The sequence below is a fragment of the Leucoraja erinacea genome, chromosome 30, assembly GCF_028641065.1.
Source record: "Leucoraja erinacea ecotype New England chromosome 30, Leri_hhj_1, whole genome shotgun sequence".
NCBI lineage: Eukaryota > Metazoa > Chordata > Chondrichthyes > Rajiformes > Rajidae > Leucoraja > Leucoraja erinaceus.
Genome location: NC_073406.1, coordinates 6,655,054 through 6,672,250, shown reverse-complemented (window position 1 = coordinate 6,672,250; position 17,197 = coordinate 6,655,054). Strand labels below are relative to the sequence as shown.

General features: G+C 41.6%; 1 long non-coding RNA gene across 6 annotated transcripts in view; it reads right to left on the bottom strand.

The window, feature by feature from the left end:
- LOC129711583 (uncharacterized) overlaps positions 1–17,197 on the bottom strand; it is a 32,573-nt gene that overhangs the window by 11,252 nt on the left and 4,124 nt on the right. For 4 of the 6 annotated variants that reach the window (XR_008725867.1, XR_008725865.1, XR_008725866.1 and 1 more), the window contains 2 exons: positions 8,652–8,817; positions 7,137–7,173 (listed from right to left, as the gene is read on the bottom strand). This is a non-coding gene — a long non-coding RNA (uncharacterized LOC129711583). Of the gene's footprint in view, positions 1–7,136; positions 7,174–8,651; positions 11,367–17,197 lie in introns of those variants that run through there. The other 2 variants (XR_008725862.1, XR_008725863.1) reach the window with 2 other exon arrangements.

Below are 17,197 nucleotides of genomic sequence, written 5' to 3'. Positions count from 1 at the left end.
GCGGTAATCACACACTGCGGCCAATAGGTTGTGATGTTGTTGACAACAGTTTGTTGTCCATTTCATGCCCCCAGCGAAATGGAAGTCTGCTCTGTCCTTGGGAAGTTGGGGAAATCAAAGTGCAGAAATAAACTGTTTGCCTCCTGATAGCTGCACTGACTCTAACCGTGGTGGAGGAAACTTGAATGAAATATTCAACAAATGCTAATCGTTGCTGATGAGAGTTGCAAGATATAAGAAATGCTTGAGACCCCATTTAAATTGTAAAATTAAAATGGTATTATTCAAGAGATATAAAGAAGATAAAAAGGCATTTTATTAAATATTCAGTGGAAGCAGATTGATGCTGGCCTGACCCTTAAAATGTGGGAACTCGGGGAGTTTACAGGACATCATGTGCGCTGTCTGAAGATTTAGGATAACTAAAACCATGTGATGGACAATTATATCCCCTCCCAACCCCCTATTCCTGTCTCCCCTTAGGATTTTTAACTGAAACCAACCAACTCAGCTGCCTGTTGCAGTGAAGGACATTCTTGTCTCTTCTCTGTTTAACACTCTTCTGTCCTATTTTAAACAGTCTGACTTTTGTTTGATATTTAATAAGCAATGCCGATCAAATGACTGGCATTACGTGTAGTCCTGCAGTCATGCGTGCAGTTATTTTATCAATGGATGTATTTAGTTTTTAGTGATAAACAAGTGGTTAGAAGACTTTGTTGCTTGTGAGGGTCTGACAAGGTGCTGCAGGGTATGTGTTTTGAAGACATACAAGGCGGAAAGTATCTAAACCACAGTATCCTCTTTTCTCTTGGAGCGACTACAATAGCTGCGAGGCCTTTCTACTGACATAAGTTACATCTTTGTGAGCTCTTATCACAATTTTTTCTCGAAATTCAACCTTATCAAAGTTTGAACTTACATTAATTCTCAGTATTAAATTGGAAAATAAGAAAAAATAGTTAACTCGCCCAAAAATTGCTACTGCCATAGGATACCTCGTTGGGTTTTTGAAAAGCATTAGAGGTTTGGAATCTCCATGATTTAACTTACGGAGGTACCGACCCCGATTAAGGTCGTTGTGACAATGAACACCAAGCACAAAAACCGTTACTGGATCTTTACTGTACTGTATTATCATTGTTACTGTATTTTTCTCCTGGTATTGATGAAGATATTTCACTAGATCATTATCAAAACGTATATGTATGAGGGGCCATATGAAGTTTATGAATTAAATATTCATGACTAAATTTTTTAATGTCACATTTTTGGTGTCCAAATTGGTGGTAAAACGATGAAGATTTGTCTGTCATGAAAAAAGTTTTTGACTTTTGTTCTTGAAGTTATCTAATTTATATCTGTTATTTATAAGGTTTCACATAATGGGTAGATTTTTTGTTAAGAACAGTGTATTGTGTAATAAACTGAATAATAATCTTGTTCCTCAAAATCTCTCCAGTATTGTGTAAAGCCACTTATATAAATTTGTCTACTTTATATAAAACTTTATCCCTTAAGTAGTTTGTAGTTCAATCTCAGTTACTTTTTATTCCAACTTAATTAAAATGATAAAGATGACTGTCCTGTGAATCCAGCTACCACATGGCTTCCTTCTCTCACGATGCCCACCTCAGTTACCTTACACTCTTTCCCAAACATATATAAAAAACAATCATTAAGGGACAGCGAGAATTAAAAATGGGGCCAACAATGTCGTCAGTTTGGACAGGCACTGAATGCACATCTAACTTGGCAGAGTTTACTGTACAGCAGCCAGGATCCTGAATCCTGGCTTATTTCCCTCTCTCTAACCCAGTGTCACACTGCAGCAATTAGGAGTTGGTATACACTCTGTATAAACATGGGTTTCCAAACAGTAACCAGGAACAGGAGCCCTGATTGACTTCTCCTCCCGAACTCATGGGTCAGTAATCAGGATTATGCACGCTTGTTGATTTCCTCTTTTTCTAATCCAGGAATCACCATAACCATTCTAACCCAGGAATCACCATTATCTGAACCAAATAACTGAATTCCCTCCGTGTTCAATCAGGGATTACTGGGCAATAATCAGAATCGTGTTCCCTGGCTGATGGCTCTTCACTGAAACTGGAGTCACTGAATAGGGATCAGGAGCAGGAACACTGTCTGATTTCCTCTTTCTTCAATGAGGGGGCCATTGCTCAAGAATCAGGAACATGAACAATGGTCGACTTCATTCACTAACACTGGAGTCACTGGACAGTGGTCAGGAAGAGAAAACACTGTCTGATTTCCCCATTCTTTAACGAGGCATCACGAATCACAAGCAGGAACGCTGGCTGACGTCCCCTTTCTCTTATGTAGGTTTACTAGATAGTGATCATAAATGGAAGCACAGCCTGATTTCTACTTGCTCTAACCCATGGATTACACGTTATTAATTAGGAGATGGAACCCTGGTTGATTTCCCCACGATGACTGACCATCGCTGGGAGCATGCCCACTAGCTGATTTCCCGTTTTCGCAGTCCCGTGGCAATTGTCTCTATACCCTTCCAAAGCAGAGATCAGCTGAATCAGCAGAGTGTGGGATTTGTAGTTGGTCTGCTTCTGAATTGATTTGCTGATGTATTTTAAGCAGAATGTGGTGGCAAGGAGCTGGGATTGCTGTTCTGGGTGGACTTAGTCATGAATCTTATTAAAAATGGCAACCAGATCATTCATTGACTACAGTCAATTAAATTCATGATCATCATTGATAAGTGTATCATTAAGTTAAATATATAATACTTTATTTCAGAAAGAAAAACTGTCTGCATGTTTCAATAATATTAATTCAATAAATCCACGCTCAATAAAGCATAAAGATACACGAATCACCATTTCAGAAATATTATGGTTTTCTGAAAATTTGTATTCTTTAAAATTAAATGTTAGTTCCTCTTTGTTAAGTAGAATAATCAGCTTTACGATTTGGTCAGGGTTCTAACTAAGATCCTGTAGTATTGCCCAACACCATATCACACTGGATTGATCAAGCAAAGCAAATATATTTAAAACTGGGAGAAGCCCATGACCGTTCTAGTTTGTGAGTAAGTCTGGTGTAAGTTTGAATCATTGAGCAGCTCTTTTCTTTTCCCTGACTGTTTGGTATAAAGAGAGGAAGTGTTGGTCAAGGCCAGCAGGAGGATGCAAAACATATTGATGCTGGGACTAAGAAGAAGGAGGTGTCTGACAAGTATAGGCTTCTGGGGTCAATTGAATCCCTCAAGGAGTATAGGGGTTGTAGGAGTACACTGAAGCGAAATATCAGGAATTCAAACTGGGGGAACATGAAATAGTTTTGGCACATGAATATATTAAAGATGAAATACTAATCAGGAAGAAAATAGGGCCCTTTAAATATCAATAAGATCATCTATGCATGGATGATCAGAGATGAGGTGTTAAATGGATATTTGTTGTCTGTATTTACTGTGGAGAAATACATACATGCTGGAAAACTTGGAGACTTTAAGAGTAATATCTTGAAGAGTCTACATTACAGAAGAGCAGCTACTGGATGTCTTAAACACATAAAGATAGTCAAATCCTCAAAGGAAAAGTGTGGAACTACAGACTGGTGAGGCGGTGGGGTGAAACCGATGCAAAGTAATTCAAGTTTCGGGGAAGGGGGTGAAAAATGAAGGGGAGGGCTGAAATATTTGGGGGGAAGAATGGAAAGGGGGAAGGAAGGTGTTTGTAGAGGTTACCTAAAATTGGACCCTAGAGCTCTATCTAACTCTCTCTTAAATCCATTCAGTGATTTGGCCTCCACTGCCCTCTGTGGCAGGGAATTCCACAAATTCACAACTCTCTGGGTAAAACGTTTTTTTCTCACCTCTGTCTTAAATGGCCTCTCCTTTATTCTAAGACTGGCCCCTGGTGCTGGACTCGCCCAACATTGGGAACATTTTTCCTGCAACTAGCTTGTCCAGTCCTTTTATAATTTTATATGTCTCTATGAGACCCCCCTCATCCTTCTAAACTCCAGTGAATACAGTGAGTCCTGGGATAAGGGCCCAAAATGGACCCCAAAAAAACAACTCCTCTACACTGTCCTTTCACGAACTCCCAGGGTAGGGATAGCACAGAATAGAAAAGCATCTGCTGCCTCACCAGAGGCCTTAGAGCACAAGGGTGCAGCACTGCAGCTGGGATGTTGTCTAGTCCTGCAGACTTTGCTGTATGCCATATCTTATATTACTTGGATTAATCAAATTGACTAACATTTATGACGGAGGGGATCTAAGACAGATCATTTGCGAAATCTTCAGCCTTTAGTACTCATATGCTGGACCCTGCGATCATTGAGACTAGGATGTTCTTGAAACCTTTTTCTTTCATTAGTTGTTGCATTGCCCACACTGGATGTGGTAGGAATGCAGAGCTTTAATTGATTTAAGAGCTTATTCTGATCCATTTGCACACTTATCTTTGTCTATTGCATGGTATTTTGTATTATAGGTAGTTCTGCTGTAACACATGTTTGCTTAACACAAATTGATTCAAACATTGCTTGCATTATGCATGCTGCATTGATTACAGCATGATCACAACGGGAGAACCTGTTTAAATCTGCACTTTGAAGGCAACTACAGCCATTTTTGTTATATGGTGATTTTCTATAACGAGAGCATTTTTAGGAATAACAGAACTGCCCATAGTTATATTTATTTGGCATCTTAAAAGCAGTATGCTATGATAGATATTAGAGGGATGGGATGGGATATGCTACGGGAACAAGTCCAGCGAGTTGCTGCAGTGATTCCATTCCAGTGAGGTGCTTTATCTGTTCACGATAAATGATGTTGATGAGCTTCTTATTGACTGGAACCATCCAAATAAGTGTGCTCCCATGAACCAACACTCAAACTCTAATATTTTTACCTAAGGGGTTGACTTTCCTACCACCGAGGGGTAATATTCTTTGGTCCTGACCACAAGCAAGGAAGGATGCACATAATCACACAGGGAATAGAAACATAATGAGAGCAAGGAATTCCTTCATGGAGTCTCTGGATCCAGGACACTGGCACCATTGTGCTGCTCCCACACAACTCGTAGGGCCTCAAATCATTTGTACATTGCCTCAGGGTCATGCTCACTCCAAACATGTGACTGCTGTCAAGGAAGAAGTTGTTTTCTGACAGCAGGTACCGCCAACGCAACAACGTACCAACGACCACAAACCCGCCGTCTCATGGGAAAACGCAATGCTTGTTTTGTTGCTTAAACACGAAGATCTGGAACTTACCCCGTGTTTTGCGGAATTACTAAATCAGGAATCACTACACGTGGCCTCAGATTCCATGGGACCTAGAGAGGGGATTTCCCCATACTCTAGTAACTCTGGTTGGAAAATACACAGCTGTGCGTAGTATGTTTAAGAAGGAACTGCAGATGCTGGAAAATCGAAGGTGGACAAAAGAGCTGGAGAAACTGGAAAATCGAAGGTGGACAAAAGTGCTGGAGAAACTCAGCGGGTGCGGCAGGTCCGTAACGTTGACCATTTCCTTTGCTCCATAGATGCTGCCGCACCCGCTGAGTTTCCCCAGCACGTTTGTCTACCTGTACATATAGTATGTAATAGGCACTCACATTCTGCTGGTCAAATCTCCCACTAATATTTTGGCTCACTTCAGGATTTGAAGCCATGGACAATAATGGATAACTAGGAGTATTTGTACAGAAAGTAACGGGAAAATACAAAAGTAACGGGTTAACATATAAAAAGTGGATGAATTGGAATGATTGCACAGAGAACAATGAATAAATGGGACAGATTTCACAGAGAATTTTGGATGAATTTGGTGAAAGAGATTGTTGATGTAAAATAGAGTACTCGGAGAACATTACAGAACAATGGAATAAATAGTAACGAATGCCCAGGAAATGATAGATACACAGCAGTGAGCTTAATGGCTAAATGGCAGCAATCACACAGAGCATAATGGTCACAGCAGTGATTAGATGGAGAGTAATGGGTATACAGTAGAGAATATACAGAACGTAATGAATAAATAGGAATCATCTTAAAGAATATTGCATAATCAGGAGTGATAAGGAAGGGAATAATACATAATTCAGAGTGCTCACTCAGATTAGCAGGAATGATTATGTTGAGAATAACGGATAAATCAGAATGATTGCACAAAATAAAGATAAATAGGAGCAACTGCTTGCAGATTAGTGAGTAAGTAAGTAAGTATCTACATGAAGAATAATGGATCCACAGTTGTGATTACACAGAAATATTTGTTAAGTGGAAGTGAACACAGAATTATGGATAAAGGAAGTGATTAATAAAAAAAATGGGTGAATACAAAATTACATAGAGAAAATTGATCAGATGAACTGCTTACACAGAATATAATTGATAAATTGGAGCAATTACACAGAGAATAGAAACATAGAAAATAGGTGCGGGAGTAGGCTATTCATCCCTTCGAGCCTGCACTGCCATTCAATATGATCATGGCTGATCATCCAACTCAGTATCCTGTACCTGCCTTCTCTCCATACCCTCTGATCCCTTTAGCCACAAGGGCCACATCTAACCCCCTCTTAAATATGGCCAATTAACTGGCCTCAACTACCTTCTGTGGCAGAGAATTCCAGAGATTCACCACTCTCTGTGTGAAAAATGTTTTCCTCATCTCGGTCCTAAAAGATTTCCCCCTTATCCTTAATGGTAGACAAATAGGTGTTATTATAGAAAATTTAGAAGATATTCCAAATGGACCACTAAATTCCCAGGACTAACAGTATTACTCTATGATAGGGAAGTTAGTAGGTTTGGTATATCCTCACTGGAGTTCAGGAGATTGAGATCTGATCACAGTGAAACAGGAAAGATTCTGGGCTGGAGTCTGGATTCAAGGCAAAGTATTGAGGGTTATTTTATCTACCACTGTGCCTCAGTGTCGCCATTTGCACTATATTGTTTGTTTTAATATTTATTTTGGATGTTTATTATGGTGTCTACTGAGTAATATGCATACATATCTATTGTGCTGCTACAAGTAAGAATTTCATTGTTTGGTTTCGGGACAGATGACAATAAAACATTCTTGACTCTTCATGATTATATTCAGAGCAAAATGGGCATACCTTTAGCCAACTAGCACGATAAATGGCAGTGGACATCCTGAAAGTAATAGACAGAATAGTTAGCATACAACGCATAATGGGAGAGAGCACAGAGTATAACGATGACAGTACAAATTACACATGATGTAATCTACCCAGATAAGCTGTAGCCTGGAAATTTGGTTATGTAGCTTCTTGTTTTTAGAAGCTGCACGACCTAATTCCAATATCAAAGTGAAACATTATAGAATATTGAAGACTTCATAGGTCTCCATGGGACTGACAGGCCGACGGATCTGGGACCCTGGATGTATGCGGTGGTATCCAACAGCAAGGCAAAATTGATTGTTACATCTGCAATGTTCAAACGCACATGATTGTCGTGCGTTATCCACAGCCAGTCGTGCTGAACAACATTCCTCAGTGTCCATGGAACCTGCTTCTCTGTGACCAAGCCTGGTCATTAGATTAGCACGACCCAAGCTGAGACTAGGAACTTGATGCCTTTATAGTTTAGTGCTCATCTGATTTGCCTTCAGGACTTCACCCAAGAACACTCGCCCTCCACACCCACAACTCATTCTGGAGTGATGCATACTCCACAAACTCACATCCCGGACTGACCTGGAGTCATACAGCATGGTAAAAGGTCCTTCAGCCCAACGACAACATTAATGAAAATCCTGCCGTATTGTTGATGGGCCCATATATTTTCCATATTATTGAATACAAAAGGTTTATTGATTTACCAGCTGTATGTCAAGAGATAATACAGTCATAGACAGATACAGCATGGAAACAGGCCCCTTGGCATCAACCAGCCATTTACAGCAATTGGACATTAATCCCATTGTTTAAATACCTCCTACATACCCATCATCTCTCCAGATTCTACCATTTACCTACACATTAGGTGTAATCTACAGCAGCCAATTAACCCACCAACAGCAAGTCTATGGGAGGAAAGCAGGGTCCTTGGAAGAAACCCGCATAGTTGCAGGAAGTATGTGCAAGCTCCATGTAGACAGCACCCGAGTCGGTATTGAACCCGGGTCTTTAGCGCTGTGAGACAGTGACTCCACTATTTGTGCCATTATACTATCCCATTTTCCTTGTAACATTTAGGAAAATCTCATCTACAAAACTTAGTTTTTATCCTTAAATTATCTGGTGAAAGTATTACAATTTTTTTGGAGCAATCTTGAATTGTTCCTGATCCTTCATTCAGCTAGCCTTTATTGGGCATGCATTGTGGTCCATTTAATCACTGCAGGCATTGCAGTATGGGATAGCCCTTAGCTTAACCAATGACAAAACAATTCAAGTCACTGTACTGGACTTGGGTGCAATTAATTGTGCAGTAACTAGGCTACTTGGCTACTAGCCAGAATTCTGGACCATTGATGCAGAGGGATGAATTTAAATCCACCATCTAGGAAATTGAAATTAACGTAATTTAAGAAAAAAATGGGATTTAAATTAAAATGTCATTAGTTTCTAATTGACTAGTTTCATTAATAGTCAAAAGAAACTCACCCAGTTCGCTCATATCCTTCACGAGAGGAAATCTGCCATCCTTACCCAGTCCTGCCTACATGTAACTGCAGAACCTACCGATGGGATGGACTTTTAATGGCCTCCTCAGTGCACGGGCATTTATGGATGGACAATAAATGTGGACATTGCCAGTGATGTCCACATCCTGTGAAAATATAAAGCCAATTAGAAGCAGGAATCTGGTATTCTCTTACATTTTTAAAGTCACTGAAACCAACAGTTTTCCGGCATAGATCAACTATCTTAGCACATACTTGGAATCAAAAACAAACATATTCTGCAAGCAAGGCCACGAGAGAATCAGCAAAAATACATTAGAAAGCTTAACTTTATTGCTTTGTTAAATAAGCACCTTCTTTAAGATTTCCCATTCTTCTCAGAGTTCCCTTAATTGAAAACATCTTGTAATTTCACACCTGAGGACTGAGTCCACTCTTTGGACCTGACAGTAAACAAATCAAAATCTGTTCCTGCCGTGGAACAGCAGAAATGCCATATGACAAAGTGTGACAAAAGGTCCATCAATCCCGTCACACCATTCAAATGCAGTTATAGATAAAATGGCAGTTTATTCCCAAAGCTGTAAACATCTTAAATACCACAGAATCAGTCTCACTTGAGTTAGATGTGTATTGAGACACCACAGCCATTGAATTTCTAAATGCTCCAGTTGGAAAGGAAAGTTACATTTTGCTTTCAGCTGATCCCATGATGTGCATTCTGTGGGCTGGCATTTGTTTCCAGTAGCTTCAGAAAAAGCACACATCCTTCTCCCAGTGAAGATTCCGACCCTTTTCCATCGGAAGACTTTGACCTATTTTCTTGGGCTTGATTCCATAATCACTGGCTTCAGTGCTCAAGAGATCAGTCCTCATACAAGGGCGCAGACAATGGCATGAATATGCTACCCAATCCAGGAGTTATCACCCTGGATAAAACTTGTTCCAGTTAGACACATAGAAACATTCCGTAAACATAATGTATGCACACATATTCTCTCAATCTCCACTTGCTGGATAAGTGCAGTTGAAACATTTAAGAAAATTAACACCATCCAGAAGGAAGAAGCGTGTTTAGTTAGTATCCCCATTCACTGTTTTAATTGTTCACTGCTCCACCATTCACACTCGACTCCAGTGTTTACCTCCATAGCAACTTATTAATGTTTCCTTTAATCCAAACTTTCAAACCCTTTTGCCCAGAAAGAAAAAGGCAGCAGACTCATTAGCTTGCCACCAGCTGCCTGTTCCTTTCTAAAACACATCATCCCGACAGTCTGAAGAAGGGCCTCGACCCGAAACGTTGCCTATTTCCTTCGCTCCATAGATGCTGCCTCACCCACCGTGTTTCTCCCCGACTTGGAAATATGTTACCGATCTTTTGTTATTGCTAGGTCAAAATGCTGGAGGTCCAAACTTTCACAATCACCTACTACATGAACTCCAGCGGTGCTCTACCATCAATTAAGAATGGGCAGTAAGCATCAGCTTTATTGAACGATCATATCCAAAGAAAGAGTAATGTTGATAAACAAACCAAGTGAGATGAGGGTAACAGCTCTTGATATCAAGCCAGCATTTGATTGAATGTGACATCAAGGAGCCCTGGTAAAATCAAAGCCAATGGGCTTCAAATAGAAACCTCTCCACTGGTTGAAGCCAGAATGCACACAAAGAAATGTGGTGGTGCTTATTGGAGGATAATCATTCCAGACTGTGTGGTGTCCCAAGTCAAATCATCACCAACTGCTTCATCGATGACCTCCCTTGATCACATGGTGACAGGGGAACATGTTTTCTGATTATTGCATAAGTTATGTACTTACCACAAAAGTGCAAGCCAATGACTGACTATCTTCAACAAGAGATCCAACCTGCTATCACATTCAGTGATGTTATATTCACTGAGCCACTGGCATCAATATCCTGGGGGTTACCTGTGACCAGAATCTCACCTGCACCAGCCTCATACCAGAGCAACTCAGAAGCTGGGTATGCTGGGCAAATCACTTACTTCCTGTCAACCCACACCTTTTCAACCATCTACAAAATACAAGTCAAGAGTGTGATGGAACACTCTCCAGTCTCCTTGATGAGTGCTGCACAAACTCTCTAGAAGCACGACTCCATCTAGGACAATACAGCTTCCTTATATGGCAACCAATGCACCACATTTATCATTTACTTCACCACAGGCACACTGAGTCTGCTATCTGCACCACCTACAAGATTGCACTGTGGCCACTTGTACTCTGGCAGTACCTCCCAAGACCATGACCACTACCACCAGGAAAGACAAGGGCAGCAGGAGCATGGGAACACCACTGCCTGCAGGATCCCTTCAAAGTCGCACATCATTCTGACTTGTAAATTACATTGCAATCCTTCATTGTTGCTGGGTCTCCTCCGTAGGACTGTAGCTGAACCTTCACTGGGAGGACTGCTACTGGCTCACCACCACATTCTCAATGAGGGATGGGAAGTAACAGCTGCCCTTGCCAATTGTGTCCTGATCCTAACAATCATTACATATAAACCAATTACATGTGTTATATAGCACAGAAACAATTCATTTGAAATAATGGTAAATTAGTTTGCGCTGAAGTTAATACCGCACCAGGTTCCTCCCACTACATTGACACCATCTCCCCCGTTCAGCATAACGGTTATTTACATATCCCTCACTCTCATGGCGGTTTCCTCTAAACGGTTATTTGCCGCAACTGTAGCAATTACCACATTCTAAACTTCCCCATATTTTCTGTTGGATGTATCAATAATCATCTTCTATTTGTGACCCCATGTTTCAGATTCTTCCACAACCGAAAACATCCTTTCCACATCTACCCTGTCCAATCCATTCAGAATGTTGAGCATAAGTCTTCTTATTTTTTTAAGAAAAGAGCTTTGACCTGTGCAATCCTTCTTCAGACCCGTCATCGCTCAGTTCCAGTGTCAGCCCGTGAATTTGCTTAGCACTTTCTCCAATGTTCCTGTGTCTTTTTGAAAAGAATGAGGATCAGAACTATGCACCGTAAAGTGGAGCTTGAATAGTGGCGGATGCACATTTAACAAAATATTTGGTTTTTGTACCTTTGGAAACTAATCGTGCAACTGTGTTAGCATTACATGTTACCAGCTTATTGCTGCTATTCACAATTTCTTCATCTGAGTATTTCAATTCATTTTTACTACTTCATTATTTCTTCTACATCATTATTTTTATTTTCTACGTTGTGTTTCCTGACACAGAAGGGGAAGACAGATGAATTAATAAAGTGAATGGCAGACTTGTATAAAAGAGGGTGATAAAGACTAATTGAATAATAAATTGTAACTCTGGAAGTGAAAAAGATAATTGTGCAATTAACAGTAGAAAAAGGGAAGGAAAATAACATATCTGCAGAGATACTGCCTGTCCCGCTGAGTTACTACAGCTTTTTGTGTCTATCTTCGGTTTAAACCAGTATCTGCAGTTTCTTACACATATAAAAACTGGAGGTGAGTTTGAATTCGTCACGTGTACCGAAGCACAGTGAAAAGCTTTTGTTGCATGCTAACCAGACCAGAAATACGTAGACGGAAACCTCTAATTATCTGAAATAGTTGAATTCAGTATTAAGTCCAGGAGGCTGAAATATCCCATTAAGGCATTGTAACACTCAACAGCTTCTCCTTTAACTCCACTCACCACACCCAAAAGAGGTTGTAGCTATGGGAACCATATGGGTCCAAGCTGCACCTGTCTTTTTGTGGGATAAGGAGAACTTTCCTGGTTTCCTGCAGGAAGATTGTTCCTGATGTTGGGGAAGTCCAGAACAAGGGATCACAGTTTAAGGATAAGGGGGAAATCTTTTAGGACCGCGACGAGGAAAACTTTTTTCACACAGAGAGTGGCGAATCTCTGGAATTCTCTGCCGCAGAAGGTAGTTGAGGCCAGTTCATTGGCTATATTTAAGAGGGAGTTAGATGTGGCCCTTGTGGCTAAAGGGATCAGGGGGTATGGAGAGAAGGCAGGAACAGGATACTGAGTTGGATGATCAGCCATGATCATATTGAATGGCGGTGCAGGCTCGAAGGGCCGGATGGCCGACTCCTGCACCTATTTTCTATGTTTCTATGTTTCACTCATACTCACGTTCTCTCACAATCTTCCTTTGCGGTACTTTGATGATAGTAGTCGTTCACTTCAGACTCTCGCAATGCACTCAGAAGTAATCAGTTTAACCCTGCTCATTCAGCTTTCTAGACTTTTTTTTATCTCTACTACAATCAGCCTGAAGAAGAGTCCTGACCCGAAACGTCACATTTCCATGTCCTCCAGAGACGCTGCCTTGCCTGCTGAGTTGCTCCAGCACTTTTCTTTGTAAACGAACATCTACAGTTCTATTTGATGCAGTGATGGTCCGTGTCAACCAATGCCCGGCCAGTCAATGTTGTGCAATATCAATGACACGCTGTGCTGGTCAATGTTTGCTGTTCATTCAGGGTATCTCATCCAGTGTCAGTGGTCAGTTAGGTCCAGCCAGTTTCAGCCTATGCCAACCATCATGTTGCTGGCCGTCAGTCATATTGAAAAGTAGTTAGTGACGTGGGAGCAAGCATTGCTAGATTGCATGTTTGAACTGAAACAGTAGAGTGATTGATATCACTGCCTTGAAGATTTGAAAACAGAGAGAACATGCTGTGTTTTACAGCTGGCTTTCAGCTTAATTACTATACTCTTTCAACATTCCTTTATTTCCTTTTGCTCATACTAAAAGATAGTTATCGCAATATCCTATCAGTCCAAGACTATGAAAAGATACTTTGTCTCACTCACAATGTCATGGGCTTGTGACATTAATACAGCCTGGATCATCCGTAAACTGGGGCTAAGGCACACTGTTGGGGCATACTTAGTAACTTTGCATCAAACCACTTGGTCACCAAGCTCACTGCCTCTTCAGCAAGAGCAGTAACTCCAACAATTGTCTTTTCTAATAATGAACCCAGCTGACATTTCAAATATGAATATAATGATATCTCAATCTGGTTTCTCATTGAGACGAGAATAATTTAATCATTTGATAATGGTCTGGAAGAATGGAATAACAGAAAGTCCATGAGGAAATAATATTGATAACAATGGATCCACAAATGGTCTCTCTGGGGTGTGAGTGACGAGCTGCCTAACCCAGCACTTAAGCTGCAAAACAGGCTGGTTAGTGGCTGCAGACAGGATAACAAACTTCCTGACCCAACCAGATAGTTCCAATGGCCATTACAAAAAAATAGACAGCTGAAGGAACTCAGAGGATCATATGGAGCTGTCTCGGTGGAAATCGGAAAGAATGGTCTCTCTCCAACCATTTGCCAATCCTCTGACCTATATCCACCTATCACTTGTCCCACATCCACCTCTCTTCCAACATTCTCCCTCCTGCTACAATCAGTCAGAAGAAGATCCCAAACTGAAACTTTGCTTATCCATGTTCTCCAGAGATGCTTCCTGACCCACTGAGTTACTCCAGCACTTTATGTATTTTATTAGAGGCATTTAGGGATAGGCAGAGGTGACAAGAAGATGGTGCTGACAATCAGCCATGATTGTACTGATCAGCAGAGAAGGCTGGAACATATGGCTGGCCTACTCCATTTATTTTTATGTTTGATAGGGTGACACGATTGCGTAGGATGAGTTCCTGGGACGAACAAACACCAGTGTAGACAAATGGACTGACGGCCTTTCTTCCTACTGTAGTTTTGGTGTAACCTTGCACAAACACGTTATCCACGTAACCATCACTGGCACGACTATGGTGCGCCATCATTTGAACTCTGGAGAAACTTCAACTCGACACAGCCGAGGCAACGTTTGGCAGATGGGATGTATTTGAAACAAATGACAGAGTTAGTGCACTATAACCAGCCAGCTCTTGGGATGGGAAAGGACCATGTCATCTCTTGGTAACTGCTCAAGACAGTCTTGGGCACTAATCTGGAAATTACTGTGTCACAGTGTAAACTTAAGAACCTTTTCTTAATATCGTTCTCTTTATCTGTGCTTGGAAACTGATATGTTTCAGTGCCATTTGTAAATCTTTGTCCTTTGAGAAGCACATTTACTGTAAAGAATGTAACAGTCTGTGTTTTGTAAGCAGTTAAAAAATATCTGTGAAAACTGTAAGCAGGTGTACAGATAATGCAATTCACTCATTTCCCGTTGCTACACAATGGGACAGGCTCTTTAAAAACTATCAGATCATGTAACAAATGTAATGATTCCACTGTGTGATTGTTTTTGCGTAATAATCTTGAAAAGTTGAAGGATAATAGTGCCAGGATTTGGAAGGCATTCTATTTCAGGCCCCTGCTATTAGCAGTAAATCAGATTCCCTCACACACCTGCTAATCTTTTTCATGCATCTGTTTTAAGTGTCAAGTCAAGTCAAGTTTATTTGTCACATACACATACGAGATGTGCAGTGAAATGAAAGTGGCAATGCTCGCGGACTTTTGTGCAAAAGACAAACAACCAAACAAACTATAAACACAATCATAACACACATATTCTTTTACATAATAAATAATGGAAGGAAAAACGTTCAGTAGAGTTAGTCCCTGGTGAGATAGGCGTTTACAGTCCGAATGGCCTCTGGGAAGAAACTCCTTCTCAACCTCTCCGTTCTCACCGCATGGCAACGGAGGCGTTTGCCTGACCGTAGCAGCTGTAACAGTCCGTTGCAGGGGTGGAAGGGGTCTCTCATGATATTGTTGGCTCTGGAGTTGCACCTCCTGATGTATAGTTCCTGCAGGGGGGCAAGTGAAGTTCCCATAGTACGTTCGGCCGAACGCACTACTCTCCGCAGAGCCTTCTTGTCCTTGGGCACAAGGCATTGGGGGTTCAGTATTGATGTGGATAGAGAACTGGCTGGCAAACAGGAAGCAAAGAGTAGGAGTAAACGGGTCCTTTTCACAATGGCAGGCAGTGACTAGTGGGGTACCCCAAGGCTCAGTACTGGGACCCCAGCTATTTACAATATATATTAATGATCTGGATGAGGGAATTGAAGGCAATATCTCCAAGTTTGCGGATGACACTAAGCTGGGGGGCAGTGTTAGCTGTGAGGAGGATGCTAGGAGACTGCAGGGTGACTTGGATAGGCTGGGTGAGTGGGCAAATGTTTGGCAGATGCAGTATAATGTGGATAAATGTGAGGTTATCCATTTTGGTGGCAAAAACCGGAAAGCAGACTATTATCTAAATGGTGGCCGATTGGGAAAGGGGGAGATGCAGCGAGACCTGGGTGTCATGGTACACCAGTCATTGAAGGTAGGCATGCAGGTGCAGCAGGCAGTAAAGAAAGCGAATGGTATGTTAGCTTTCATTGCAAAAGGATTTGAGTATAGGAGCAGAGAGGTTCTACTGCAGTTGTATAGGGTCTTGGTGAGACCACACCTGGAGTATGCGTACAGTTTTGGTCTCCAAATCTGAGGAAGGACATTATTGCCATAGAGGGAGTGCAGAGAAGGTTCACCAGACTGATTCCTGGGATGTCAGGACTGTCTTATGAAGAAAAACTGGTTTATACTCTCTAGAATTTAGAAGATTGAGAGGGGATCTTATAGAAACTTACACAAATTCTGGACAGGCTAGATGCAGGAAGATTGTTCCCGATGTTAGGGAAGTCCAGGACAAGGGGTCACAGCTTAAGGATAAAGGGGAAATCCTTTAAAACCGAGATGAGAAGAACTTTTTTCCAACAGAGAGTGGTGAATCTCTGGAACTCTCTGCCACAGAGGGTAGTTGAGGCCAGTTCATTGGCTATATTTAAAAGGGAGTTAGATGTGGCCCTTGTGGCTAAGGGGATCAGGGGGTATGGAGAGAAGGCAGGTACTGGATACCGAGTTGGATGATCAGCCATGATCATATTGAATGGCGGTGCAGGCTCGAAGGGCCGAATGGCCTACTCCTGCACCTAATTTCTATGTTTCTATGTTTGGCAGAGCAATTCCCAAACCAGATGGTAATGTTCCCGGACAAGATGCTTTCCACCGCCGCTGCGTAGAAGCACTGGAGGATCCCCGGAGACACTCTGAATTTCCTCAATTGCCTGAGGTGGTAAAGGCGCTGCCTTGCCTTACTCACAAGTGCTGAGGCGTGTGATGCCCATGTCATATCCTCGGAGATGTGGACTCCCAGATATTTAAAACAGTTCAACCTTGCAATTTAAAACAGTTCACCCTTGTCTTGCTATGTATTACCCTGTTTGATGAGGAGAGCTGTTCTCACACTGGTTGCTACACAGACAGTGTCTAATTGGTGAGTGTACAGGATGCTTGGTACCCATCAAAGGTCCCCTGGGTCGGTTTAATGGGTCAGGCGAGGGTAAGGGTTTCCTCCTATGCATCTAAACGCCGCTGTACTTGAGAGTGGCCAATCCAGCAGTATGGAGGGAGCTTTGTTTTACCCAGTGCATTACCTGCCTGTGGAATGTTTGATGGGACAGTTTGTTCTTACCTGCTCGCAGCTCCCACAGGCAC